Source organism: Capricornis sumatraensis, chromosome X (genome assembly GCF_032405125.1).
Source record: "Capricornis sumatraensis isolate serow.1 chromosome X, serow.2, whole genome shotgun sequence".
Taxonomy (NCBI): Eukaryota; Metazoa; Chordata; class Mammalia; order Artiodactyla; family Bovidae; genus Capricornis; species Capricornis sumatraensis.
In genome coordinates this window covers 22,033,002-22,044,292 of record NC_091092.1, presented here as the reverse complement: position 1 = coordinate 22,044,292, position 11,291 = coordinate 22,033,002, and positions in this window count along the sequence as shown.

The following is an 11,291-nucleotide window of genomic DNA, read 5'->3' as shown; positions in this document are numbered from 1 at the left end:
CTATATTCTTGGAATCAGAGACTGGAGCCATCAAAGGAGGAGGAAGAGAAGAAAAAGATGCTTCACATACAATCCCCATTCCCAGGATTTTCCTCCTGGATTCTGTGTGTGTGTGTGTGAGCACTTACTTGTGTCCAACTCTTCGCCACCGCCCACCAGTCTGCTCTGTCTATGGAGTTCTCCAGGCAAGAATACTGGCGTGGGTTGCCATTTCCTATTCAAGGGATCTTTCCGATCCAGGGATCAAACCCATGTCTCTTGCATCTCCTGCGGATTCTTTACCACTGTGCCACCTGGGAAACCCTGGATTCTGTACTGAATCTTTAATTTAAGTATAGTTGATATACAATATTGTGTATTATAAGTGTTCAGTTCAGTTCAGTCTCTCAGTCGTGTCCGACTCTTTGCGACCCCATGAATCACAGCACGCCAGGCCTCCCTGTCCATCACCAACTCCCGGAGTTCACTCAGACTCACGTCCATCGAGTCGGTGATGCCATCCAGCCATCTCGTCCCCTGTTGTCCCCTTCTCCTCCTGCCCCCAATCCCTCCCAGCATCAGAGTCTTTTCCAATGAGTCAACTCTTCGCATGAGGTGGCCAAAGTACTGGAGCTTCAGCTTTAGCATCATTCCTTCCAAAGAACACCCAGGGCTGATATCCTTCAGAATGGACTGGTTGGATCTCCTTGCAGTCCAAGGGACTCTCAAGAGTCTTCTCCAACACCACAGTTCAAAAGCATCAATTCTTCGGTGCTCAGCTTTCTTCACAGTCCAACTCTCACATCCATACATAACCACTGGAAAAACCATAGCCTTGACTAGACGGAACTTAGTCGGCAAAGTAATGTCTCTGCTTTTGAATATGCTATCTAGTTTGGTCATAACTTTCCTTCCTAGGAGTAAGCCTCTTTTAATTTCATGGCTGCAGTCACCATCTGCAGTGATTTTGGAGCCCCCCAAAAATAAAGTCTGACACTGTCTCCACTGTTTCCTCATCTATTTGCCATGAAGTGATGGGACCAGATGCCATGATCTTCATTTTCTGAATGTTGTACAATATAGTAATTCACAAATTTAATGGTTATGCTCCATTTATAGTTATTATAAAATATTAGCTATATTCCTTGTGTTATACAATGAATCTTTGTAGCTTATCTTATACATAGTAATTTGTACCTTTTAATTCCCTACCCTATCTTGCCTCTCCTCTCTTACCTCACCCCACTGGTAACCATTAGTTTGTTCTTTGTATCTGAGTCTGTTTCTTTTTAATTATACAACTAGTTTGTTGTATTGTTTAGATTCCACATATAAGTAATATCATATAGTATTTGTCCTTCTCTGTCTGATTAATTTCACTTAGAATACCACCCTCCAAGTACACCCATATTGTTGCAAATGGCAAAATTTCATTCTTTTATGGCTGAGTAATATTCTATTGTATATGTATATGCCACATCTTCTTTATCCATTCATCTGTTGATGGACACTTGGGTTGTTTCTATATGTTGCCTATTGTAAATAATGCATCTAAGAACATTGGGGTGCATGTGTCTCTTCAATTAGTGGGTTTTTTTTTGACTATTTACCCAGACATGACTGAGCTACTGAAGTGACTGAACTGAATCATGCCTCTAGTCCTTAAAATTTACTATCCTCTCTGCCTGCCACACCCTTCAACTACTCCTGGTTTGGCTAGACTGGCTGATTACCACTTGTTCTTTATGAGACTAAATGTCATTTCCTACAAAAAACCTTATATGACGAAAGAAAATATCATTTTTTCCCCAAATAAAAAAGTATACTTTAACATTTAATATGCTTTTAGAAATGCTTCTCTTGCCCTGCAGATTCTGTTAACACTTCTTCCTGGTTTCACTCCACCCATCTGGTTGCAAATCACTGGTATAGGTAATACAATTTTCCTAAAAGAAGAAATGAAGGAGAGTGCCAAGAAACCAATTTGTGGTTAAATGTCATCCTTCCCTAGGGATTTAGAGAGACTAAAGAGAAGAATGCTCCACACTTACAAGCTGCCACGATGCCTTAGTTGCATTCCTGGCTCTGCAAATAAGTAGTTTTGTTGATTTAGGCATTTCAAAAAGTTTTCTGCGTCTTCCTTCCCTCATTTTTAAAATGAGAAGATTCAACTAGGTTAGCATTTCTTGGTGTGCATTGCAGTAGTATTTTGCTAGTTGTTACAAAAAAAGGTTGGTTGCAGCTAGATATATTTGGGATAATCTACGCAAAGTTAAATAGGTCTCTATGGATTATAAAATCCTGAAACATGCTAATGTCCTCTAGGGTTCTCTGGAGAAGACTTTAGTATGAACTGTTTTATTTTATATGTATTATGCAAGAAATCCATTTGATTTAAAATCTGTTGTAGAACTCGCATTTCTGTATAATACAGCTGGACTAAATGATCCCTCAGAGGCCTTTTCTATTCTTATATATTTTGATTCTTTGAATGAAATTGACCCTTGCCTTGTGTGTCTTATTTATACTCTTTTCCAAAGCAGCCTTAAGCATTCATCTCTGATTCATTGATAATCTGACTATTGACACACCCTATGGAGCTGGTGGTGTATGATTGTGATTCAATTTCTTGTGCCTTTTCAAATGACTCTATATTGCTGGAATGTACAATTTAGAGGATGGTGACTAGCTTCAACTAGTTGTTTTTCTATGTAAAAGAGGCTTTGGGGCATTCTGTGTTTGCCATTAGTTATGGAATCTAGGGGGTCATGTTGAAAAACCTTCTGGAGAAAATATCTTGGGAAAACACCTACAGAAATATGGAAATTTTTACAATGCTCCTATTACCTCAGGGCTGTGTATTCCTTTTTCTGGATTTAGAATGATTAGTTAGGACAAAATAAAATGGGAAAGACTTTCCTTTCAAACAGCGGGCTTCTTGTCTCCATCAGTGCTCTGTTTGAAGGATTATAGCTGAGGTAGCTCTTGAAATGTCAAGAATGTGAAAGAAGACATTCTCATGTTTGAAGGGGAATTAGACCTTGGGAAGGCCTCTTACAGATCTAAGATGGATCTGCAGTGATGTAGTCTGCACATACTGAATTTTAATTGCACCTTTAGAATCTCTTTTCTGGAGATTAACCTCCAGAGATCCAATTTAGAACTGATTGAGCTAAAAGGGAAGCCCTGAACAAATAATACTTGGGTTTTTTTTTCCCCCCTTTAGTCATTAATAGAACTTTATTCTTCACTTTACTGTGCCCTTCAAAAGCCAAGAAATTGAATCCATGAAGAAATAAGATATTGGACTGAAATTTTACAAATAAGGTAGATGACTGAGAGTAAGTAATGAAAAACATGGCTTGGATGTGGATGGTAATATACATGTATGACACTTCATATACCTAACAAAGAGAGAAAAACTTGGGTAATTGCTAGGGAGGGAAAAGCACTGAAATACCAAATCAAGGAAAAAGTAAAAGCTACCCTTTTCCCCTGAAACTCTCTCTTCTCTTCTATCATAGAGATACAACTAACACCTACCAGGGTTGAGGGGAAAGATAAAATTAATAGAATACAGTCCCTATCCTTAAGTAGTTGTTAGTTCAGTGGAGTAGACAATTAAGTAAGTAATTACAATCCCCTGTAAAATTAAATATAATAGAATTGTAGAAATAAGGAATAGGTGCTATAGAATGTTTTCCTGGTTAGTTCTTTGTTTTCTTGTTTCAGAAGTCATTTCTTTTTCTAAGGTAATATAAATATTCTTTTTATATTTCCTTCAAAAAATTTTAAAGTTTTCTCTTTCACATTTAAGCTTGAATCCATCTTGAATTAAATATTCTGTATGATGTAATATAGGACTTCAGCTTCATTTTTTTCTAAATGGGTAACAAGTTTATCCCAGTATATCTTACTGAACCATCACTCCTTTCCCCACTCATTTACAATGAGCTCTGACATATATTGTTTCCATATCTGAATGATTATTTTTGGTCTCCCTATTTTGTTCTGCAGTACATTGTTGAATGGAAGCAGTAATAGTGGATATCATTGTTTTCTTCTTAACTTTAAAGAAAGGAAGAATTTCAAATTGTTAACTATCAAGAATGATATTTACTCTATTTTTTGATTTTACCCTTTATCAGGTTAATAAAATTCCATATTATTCCTCATTGATTAAGATTTTAAAACATTGAATGTATATTGAATTTTGCTAAAAAATTTGTGCTTATTGATATCATTATGTATATTTTTCTTAATCTACTAGAAGTTGAATTACACCTATGGGTTTGATCATGTTAAACCAGCCTTATTCTCCTGAGACCAACCTAATTTTAATAATGTATTATTTTTATGCACCACTAATTTCAGTTTGCTTTTTAAACTATATATATCTTTGCATCTATGATTGTGAGTGAGATTTGCCTATAAATTCTCTTACTCATCTCTTACTCCTATTGTTATTTTAAAATCTAAAATAAAGCAATAATTTTTCTTCTTTTCTAGTCTCTGAAAGATTTTAACTAATCTTCCACTTTTAAGGCTGCTGTTTTTATAGATATCCACCTCTTTAATTATTTTTAACCAAGTTTTAAATATGTCTGAACATTTAAAATATACTAATATAATTTATAGAAGATTTATGTACACCCATTAAAGTGTGTAATTCAATTTTTTATATTTACACAGTATGTAAGTATCATATAATCTAATTTTAACACATTCCATCACTTTAAAAATAACTTTCTAACTGTTAGTAATATTCTGCATTCTCTCTTCAACCTCTTCTTCAGCTCCAAGCAACCACTGATCTATATTCTGTATCTCTATAGGTTTGCTTATCATAGGCATTTCATAAAAATGGAATCATCCAATTTGTGGCCTTTTGTCTCTGGCCTCTTTTACTTTGCTTAACACTTCCAAGGTTCATCAATGTTGTGGCGTGAATCTGTACTTCATTACTTTTTATGGATGAATAGTATTCCATTGTGTGAATATATCACATTTTGTTTATCCATTCATTAGTTGATGGAAATTTGTTTTTTTCCACTCTTTATTTTGAATAATGTTTATTATGTTAATAATATGTTTATTAGTTTATTATGAATAACAATGCTATGAACATTTATGAGCAAGCTTTTGTTTTAAAGCCTGTTTTTGATTCTCTTGACTATACACTTAGTAGTAGAATTGGTCCCTCATATAGTAATGCTGTGTTTAAATTTTAACAACTTAGAGGGATGGGATATGAGAAGGAGGTTCAAGGGGGAGGGGACATATGTATAGCTATGGTTGATTCGGGCATACACACGGAGGAAACCAGAATTGAAAGAGACACATGTACCCCAATGTTCATCACAGCACTGTTTATAATAGCCAGGACATGGAAGCAACCTAGATGTCCATCAGCAGATGAAGGGATAAGAAAGCTGTGGTACATATACACAATGGAGTATTACTCAGCCATTAAAAAGAATGCAATTTCTATCTCTTTCAGAGAACTAGAACAAATAATTTTACAATTTGTATGAAAATACAAAAAAACCTCGAATAGCCAAAGCAATCTTGAGAAAGAAGAATGGAACTGGAGGAATCAACCTGCCTGACTTCAGGCTCTACTACAAAGCCACAGTCATCACGATAGTATGGTACTGGCACAAAGACAGAAACATACATCAATGAAACAAAATAGAAAGCCCAGAGATAAATCCATGCACCTATGGAAACCTTATCTTTGACAAAGGAAGCAAGAATATACAATGGAGAAAAGACAATCTCTTTAACAAGTGGTCCTGGGAAAACTGGTCAACCACTTGTAAAAGAATGAAACTAGAACACTTTCTAATACCATACACAAAAATAAACTGAAAATGGATTAAAGACCTAAACATAAGACCAGAAACTTTAAAACTCCTAGAGGAAAACAGGCAAAACACTCTCTGACATAAATCACAGCAGGATCCTCTATGATCCACCTCCCATAGTAATGGAAATAAAAACAAAAGTAACCAAATGGGACCTAATTAAACTTAAAAGCTTCTTCACAACGAAGGAAACTATAAGCAAGGTGAAAAGAGCCTTCAGAATGGGGGAAAATAATAGCAAACAAAGCAACTGACAAAGAACTAATCTCAAAAATATACAAGCAGCTCCTGAAGCTCAATTCCAGAAAAATAAATGACCCAATCAAAAAATGGGCCAAAGAACTGAACAGACATTTCTCCAAAGAAGATATACAGATGGCTAACAAACACATGAAAAGATGCTCAACATCACTCATTATCAGAGAAATGCAAATCAAAACCACAATAAGGTACCATTTCACGCCAGTCAGAATGGCTGCCATCCAAGTGTACAAAAAATATATGCTGGAGAGGGTGTAGAGAAAAGGGAACCCTCTTACACTGTTAGTGGGAATGCAAACTAGTACAGCCACTATGGAGAACAGTGTGGAGATTCCTTAAAAAATGGAAATAGAATTGCCATATGACCCAGCAATCCCACTGCTGGGCATACACACTGAGGAAACTAGAATTGAATGAGACACGTGTACCGCAATGTTCATTGCAGTACTGTTTACAATAGCTAGGACATGGAATCAAGCTAGATGTCCATCAGCAGATGAATGGATAAGAAAGCTGTGGTACATATCCACAATGGAATATTTACTCAGCTATTAAAAAGAATGTATTTGAATCAGTTCTAATGAGGTGGATGAAACTGGAGCCTATTATACAGAGTGAAGTAAGTCAGAAAGAAAAACACCAGTATAGTATATTAACACATCTTTATGGAATTTAGAAAGACGGTAACAATGACCCTATATGAGAGACAGCAAAAGAGACACAGATGTAAAGAACAGACTTTTGGACTCTGTGGGAGAAGTCAAGGGTGGGATAATTTGAGAGAATAGCATTGAAACATGTATATTACCATATGTGAAATAGATCGCCAGTCCAAGTTTGATGCATGAGACAGGGTCCTCAGGCCCAGTGCACTGGGATGACCCTGAGGGATGAGATGGGGAGGGAGATGGGAGGGGAGTGAGGATGGGGGACACATGTACACCCATGGCTGATTCATGTGAATGTATGGGAAAAACCACTACAATACTATAAAATAATTAGCCTCCAATTAAAATAAATAAATTAATTTACAAAAAAAAAAAAAGAATACTGGAGTGTGTTGCCATTTCATTCTCCGGGGTTGCCATATCATTCTCCGGGGTTGCCATATCAACCCAGGGATCAAACCTGGGTCTCCTGAATTCCAGGCAGATTCTTTACCGTCTGAGCCACTAGGGGAGCCCAGATGTTGGTTTAGAAGTAAGTTCAGAATTAGCCCCTTAAAGAGGATTAAAAACAGAACAAGCATTGACATTAACAATAAGGGTGAGGTTAGAGATTTGAGTAAGATTAGAGTTTGCAGAAGGCAGGATTGTGGTTATAGGTAATTTAGAAACAAGAGTTAGGGTTAGAATTAACTATAAATTTAGAGCAGGACAGGATTACACATAGAAAATTTTAAAGATAAAATTAAGAAAAGAAATAATATTATAGGTAAGGTGTGAGAATATGGATAGAGTCAGGATTAATTTGAAAGTCAAAGGTAGGGTTAGCTTTAGTGTAAGAAATAGCTTCACTAAATTTCCTTCCCTCTGCTACATGGTAGCAAGTATAAAGCCTCTATCACCATTTTTGCCCAGAGTAACCATGATGAGAAGAGATTTCCTGGCAACCCTCATTGGACATTGAGTGTGAATTCAAAATTAATGTTTGTTTTGTTAAGCCATTGAGGCTTTGGGATTGCTTTTTACTGCCATTTTAGTTTGAGCTATCGAGATGGATTCATAAATCTAGGAATTCTAGTAAGCTGTTGATTGAGAACACCTTTAATAAGAAAAGAAATCATATATAAAAACATATATTTCCTTTCACCTCCATTTCCCTTGATTTGTCTTTCAGTGACAACCATCCAGGTTCTCTTGTCTTATTTATATAGATGTTGAACTAGGTGGTGAATCTTTTCTATTCAATAAATGTCCTAGTTGTTATAGATGCTATGCTATCTTGACAAGATTCCACCTCCAGGGCTGAAGGGTTTATTTCCCAGGTGATGGGAAATTGTAGACTTGACAACATTCAGGTATAAGCTGTCTCTGGGAATTGCCTCTGATGAAGAAAGTGACTTGGCATAAGGTTGTATATCTCTCTTGGGGACAGTGGCAATATGAAGGATTGGTCCCCTGCTTCAACTTGGAACAACTATGAAGCTTCCCATGGGAGTCAGCTAAGTGTGATATTGTTTTTGTTTTTCACAGCTCTCAATTGTCTTTCCCTTGGTGTTATATTCTTTGACTACATGCAGAATTAGTGAGGAAGGGTGATACTTTTTGGTTGAGTTTGTCTTTGTGAAATTATTTTACAGAATTCAATTTAACTTTCAAAGAAAATGAGGCTAAGTTGCATATTTTTCTCTACAAAGGTGCATGGGGAATAAGTCCTTATTGTGACTACATGAGAGCCCAGTTTCTCCCTCTGCCCATTCCTCCTTTCTTCCATTCCCCCATGCAGATGGATCCCAAGATCCTTTTCTAATTACATCCTGTATACTTATTTCCATCTCAGAATTTACATCCTAGGGAACTCACTCTACCTCTTAGAACTATTTATAAGTGAGCTATGAGTCACATAATATTTGAGAACCACTATGCTGTCACTGACTTCCCTGGTGGCTCAGAGGTTAAAGCATCTGCCTGCAACGAGGGAGACCTGGGTTCGATCCTTGGGTCAGGAAGATCCCCTGGAGAAGGAAATGCCAATCCACTCCAGTACTCTTGCCTGGGGAATCCCATGGACAGAGGAGCTTTGTAGGCTACAGTCCTATGGGGTCCCAAAGAGTTACCTATTCTTGTTGGCATTGCCTATAAAAATACCTCTTTCTAATACATGCAGCTTTCTGGGTGATATGTTAACATGTGTCTAGGGGAATATGCAAGGAGAAATGGGCCTCAACCATGGAGACTGCATTGACCTAAGAGGGAACTGATTAACTGTGTGGGAACTGTGTTTCTGCAGTAAGCAGAAACTTAGTACTGCTTGATGACCAGAAGTATGTTTTTCTCCTCAGACCACAAAGACCTTCCAGTGCTATGGGATAAGACACTCCAGTCTTCCTTCTGACCCTCCTTCCCTTTTACTGGTAATAATGACTTCAGTTCTGTGCCATCAGAAATTTCAACCTCTCTCCTTTGCTTCACTATTGGGCAAGAGTAGTCCCTAGCTTCAGTGGTATAAGATATTTGAAGCCATGGGCAGCAGTGACCCCATTGGTTTCAAAGTGGCACTTCAGCCTTTATTCCTTGGCCCATTCCTAGGAATCAACCTAGTCATGGTTGCAAAGGAATGAGGTACTCCTGCTTTCTTCTCAGGGAACTGAACTCATATCAGTAGCTCACACAGCATCAGAAGGGTATACATGGTGGAAGAAAAGGCCAGTGGATTTTGTCACACATGGCTCCAGGTATGGAGGAACAGAGGCACTTAGTATGGTGACCTTGATGATAACACAGGTATCCAAGGCCATTTGGGATAGAGGTCAGTGAAAGTGATCAAGTCACACTACATGACTGAACAGTGGGGAGTTGCAAGGCTTCTTTTGGCAACAGGAACAGATAATACAATGCCCACAAATATGATGCTCAATACATACCTATTGAACACAGAGTGACTACTATCAACTGGAAATTAAATCATCAACAGTATAGACATGGTTCTCTCTACTCTTGGAGAGCTTAGAGTCTGATGGGGATAAGATAACAATCCTATAGCAAAGAGAGCATGTGAGCCACCCTAAGCCCCTGCTCAGCTTAAGAAGATAGGAATATTTCAGAGTCCAGTTATTCTGTTCATGAGGAATCAGTGATGTTGTTATTAATATTGCTTTTGTTATTTACACCTCTTGTCTTTCCTCTAGTGTCATAGTCTTTGAGTATACAGAAAAGGGTAATATTCTCTGGTTGTATTTGTCTTTGTGAACTTATTTAACCAGTTACAATTTAATTTTCCAAGAAATGAAGTTGTGTATTTTTCCCTCAAAAGATGCAAGGGGGAAAAAGGCACGTGACATATTAGGCAACATTTAATAAATTTAATAAATTAATAAGAAATATCACAAAAACCTGGAAGGGATAACATACAGGAATCAGGAATAAGACAACATTTCGCAACCACTCACAAAAAGTACCACTTGATGAAGGAAGATTTACAGGAAATAATATAAGGCAGTCCATTGCACGTGTCTTAAACAGATATATGTATATAATAGTACATCAAAATGATCTGTTTGACAATAAATTCACCATGTTTACACTTATCACATGGACTTTAAAACATTTATAAAAGTTGTAGATTTAACATTGAACTGTAAGATTTATATCCAAATGAAAACACTTACTTCATACCAAACTGCACAGAACTTACGAATAGCACATGATTTTAGAATAATTACTCTGTTGGGTACTATTAAGTACTACTGCTTGATGACATAAGAATTATTAACAAATGTGCTATAAGCTATTATCATTCAACTTATTGCTAGTGCTTTTGAAAATCAGTGGTTTATATTTTCTTTGTAAAACATGTGCTATGAGCTTGCCCTGATAGTTCAGGAAAGAAATCAGATGTTTCCAATTTTGTCTATACTCACAATACTTCAGATCTGATCTCATGGTCTTTTTAAAGACTGCCAAAGGATTTGCATTTGAGTCATTCTTATAACACCTACTCTGCCTTACATTAATACAACTCGATGGATTTATGCAACATACATGGCATACATGCAGGACACCATGTATGTGCAGAACTCATGCTCAGTGCATGCTATGTTTCCTCAGACATTTTCGTTTCAGTAAGAATTAGGTCTCATTCAATTTCATATAATTGTTTTTAACATGCAGTTTGACAGAGCTAACAGGCAGGTAGACTTTACTTTCATGTTATAATTGGGCATGCTCAAGTAATTGACTGGCATTTGGCAGTGTTGCAAACCACTTAGGGACTGTATGAGTTTCTTCAGATACAGCATCTCTCCCACTGCCCTTGTGGCAGATTGTTGGATTTATCTATGCTGTGTGTTGAGGACACACACTGGGGTTTTTAGAAATTTGGATTCTGCCTTCACCAATTTCAAGATACTCTAAGGTGTGTAAGTAACTGTCAGGCATAAGAAATAGCATCATGAAATCTTTGGAAATAGATCCACAATTGTGTGAAATGGACACACATGGAAATATAGTTACTGGAAACACT